Consider the following 3,764-nt stretch of genomic DNA (forward strand, 5'->3'; position numbering starts at 1 on the left):
GATTTGTGCCCCATTGGTAATGCTCGGATTGCTACATGTACTAGCAGATGTCTATGAAGGTTTGGGACATGTATGACATGTATATCACTCAGTTTTGGGCTTGAAATCACTGCTGGTCACTCATAGAATTACAATTTTCAGACTGCATGTATGTACCCTGGCAGTGAGGTTGCAGGAGTTCAAACCGAAGTGAATACATAGTATTTGCACTGACTGCTTTACTCACAGGTTAAGCCACTTGGTGTGAGCTGTTTTGGACTATCAGTGGGCTGAAATACCCTGGTTTTTTACTGCAATTAATTGCAGAAAACTGTCATAAACAGTTCCGGGCTGAAGTTGAACTGTTAAGAAGATCTTGGTTTGCAGGTAGTCAGGCTAGGTCTGCAACATGGCAAATGCTGATAGAACTGATAATGTCACCCAGATTGTGGGAGAAAAGCTTGATAGCAACAATTATGCAATATGGAAGTTCCGCATGGAGAACTTTCTGATAGGCAAAGGATATTGGGACTTAGTGACAGGTGTTGAGGCTGAACCTGAAGTTCCTGATAGGAATCCTATAGTTGATCAAAGACGAGCGCATCGAGCTTGGACGGAAAGAGCTCGCAGAGTTTTATATTGGTTGTCAGGAGCAAGAGGCTTCTCCTAAAAGACCACCCTGTGTATCTCAACCACATGCTCAAGCTGCTTATCCATATTTTTCTCATGGAAAATGGCATCATAGCTATGGATAATCTTGCGAGCATGTGGATCCCATAAGCAACATCCCATCTCACCTACATCCCCATAACTAAGAAAGATGCATTTCATGGACCTAGGATCCAAATTATTGCACTTGACCTTGGGAATATAGAAGAATGCCTCATGACCAAAGATATGCAAATGAGCATATGATGAAGGTTTTCCAATCCATACCTCCTCTGTAACCTAGCAATCAATAGTAGTGCAAGGGAACCTATTAATCAAGTGTATGGTATTAATAACTACCTCAACCCAAAAGTGTTAGATTAAGTTTGCGTGGCTAAGCATATTGCAGACTCTCTCATGAATCATTCTATTCACATGTTTGGCAATGCCATTTTGAGAAGGGATGTAAGGAGTAGTCAATGGCACTTAATACCTTGCTCACTCAAAAGATTTTGAGACATACCCCCATTATCTAACCTTAGGCATTTTATCCTATACCTAAACTGGCTCTCAACAAGAGCAAGCCAACGCTGAAAGTAGGTAGACAAGACATCAGATTTTTTTTCTTAATAGGGAAAGCCCAAACCTTATGTGAGTAGTCATCAATGAATGTAACAAAGTACTTTGTACCATCAAAGGGCATGGGACCACATAAATTCGAATGAACAAGAGCCAAAGGCTCACCCATGTGCTTCATGCCAAACTTCTTATGTATACTACGTGTCTGCCTTCCATATAAGCAATGATCACAAGACTCAAAACGCATAGTCTAATGGCAAAAGATACTATAAAATGGTAAGCATTTTCATTCCTCTCAAAGACATGTTCCCAAGGCAACGACCCCAAAGAGATATATGTGGAACTATGGCCATAGCCAAAACATGGTCAACTCACACAAATACAAGCAAAGGATAGAGGGTACTAGACTTCGCGCCACATGTAATAACAAAATTCCCACATGAAATCTTCCATGAGGAATCACCAAAAGAGAAAACATAACCTGAATCATCCAAGGTGCTAGCAAAGATAAGACTCTTTGTGAGAGCTAGTACATGGCGTACATCATGAGAAGAGTAAATATTATGTTTCTTGAACCAAAAAGAAGTTGGAAATTACCAATAACAAGATTTCCACATGAAATCTTCCATGAGGAATCACCAAAAGAGACAACATAACTTGCATCATCCAAGGTGCCAATAGAGATAAGGCTCTTTGTGAGAGTCGATACATGGCATACATCATGAAGAGTAAATATGTTGCTTCTTGAACCAAAAAGCAGTTGGACATTACCAATACCAACAATCTCCAATGCTAGGTCATTACCCCAAACTGACAGATCCAGACATACTGTGATCGGAGTGAAACCACTCTCTATGAGGGATCACATGAAAGAAAGCCCCTGAATATACTACCTGAACCAAAATACAGCTAGAAATTACCAATACCAACAATCTCCAATGCCAGGTCATTACCCAAACATACAAATCTAGTCATATTAGGATAGGAGTGAAACCACTCTCTATGAAAGGTCACATGAAAGAAAGTCCCTGAATCTATCAACCAACACCTGAGTATATCCTACCAAGCATCAATCAGTTATAAAGTATCCAAAGAAGAAGCTGCCACAATAAGATCATCAGATACATCAAGCTGCACCACATTAATCTTCTCAATCTTGATACTAGATTTGCTAGGCACAATGTTGCGATCATCATTCTTGTCCTGCACTTTACCCATTCCCTTTTTCTTATGCTTGTCTTTACACATTTTATAGCACTCTGGTTGAATATGACCTACTTTTCTGCAATAATGACAAGTAAGATTGGACTTATAGCCACCATGGGACTTATTGCGAGAATGTATATGTATCCTAGATTGAAACCTATTAGAGTCTTTACCACAACCATTTCCATTCGACCAACCTCTCACAATCAATTCATGGGACATATGGGAAGCACCCACATTCTTTCTATTCACCCCTTCTATCAAGAGAACACTCTCAACATCCTACAATTTCAGCTCACCCTTAGCACAAAGAGCCATACAGAAAGTTTCCCACAACTAAAGTAGAGTACCAAGTAGAAATAAAGGATGCAAGATATCCTTGAACTCAATCTCCTACCAAGATAAATGGCTAATGATCGAGTGAAATTCATTTAAGTGTGCAGACACAAAAGTCTGTTCCTTCATGCAAAGATCTATCAACTATTTTAGCTAATGCATTTAAGATGCAGGATTCTGTTTGTCATAAAGGTTCTTAATCTATGTCCAAAGCTCATATGCAGAATGATTTCCAGTTACAACATTGTTGTATACCTACTTAAAGAGTGATAAATGATTATGGACTTGCATAGCTCATCTAGTTCATCCCAATCCGCAACTGTTGCAACATTTTGGGTTTGGCACCCCCATTTTTGAGTGATCTAACCTATGATTTTTGCACTAAAACCTATCATATCTAGGTCTTCCAATGGCTGTAATTTTTCCCATCTAGTTTCTCAAAATTGAAGATAGCACTATCGCAAGAACCGCTAGCCATAATGAGATGAAGCAAGTACACAGAAGAGCAAAACAGGCTAGTATAATATCGTGCAAATCGACCCCAAATAAATCAAGTCGAAAAAAAGAGATATTGCTAAAATAATGAGCTAGCGAATACAAGTGATTTCCCTCAAATAGAGTGCATAAATTGAAATGATAGGTTGCTATAGTAAATTGTAACAATATTCCAACAACCAACTGTGAGCAACCAAGAGGGAAGAAGCCAAGAACAACTAGCACTGAAGATTGTCACAATAGTGTGTCAAAAACCATACATGCAATAGGCATAAACATCACACACAAGGTAGGTCTCAAAGGTAAATGAAGAGAATTATCGGATGCATAACCCATTGAGAAAAGCTCAATACATAACCCAAAAGAACATAAATATAAGTGACAATACCCTAACATAAGTACCATGTACAAGCCAAGATATGAAATCAACCCATGATAAGATAACTGCATCCAATAAATATCAAGAAAGCATGTACATGTTACAATGAGCCCCACTATCTCATTGTAATAAGCTCAATAAC

The sequence above is a fragment of the Lygodium microphyllum genome, chromosome 2, assembly GCF_053477565.2.
Source record: "Lygodium microphyllum isolate KBCC chromosome 2, Lygodium_microphyllum_v1.1.10, whole genome shotgun sequence".
Lineage (NCBI taxonomy): Eukaryota > Viridiplantae > Streptophyta > Polypodiopsida > Schizaeales > Lygodiaceae > Lygodium > Lygodium microphyllum.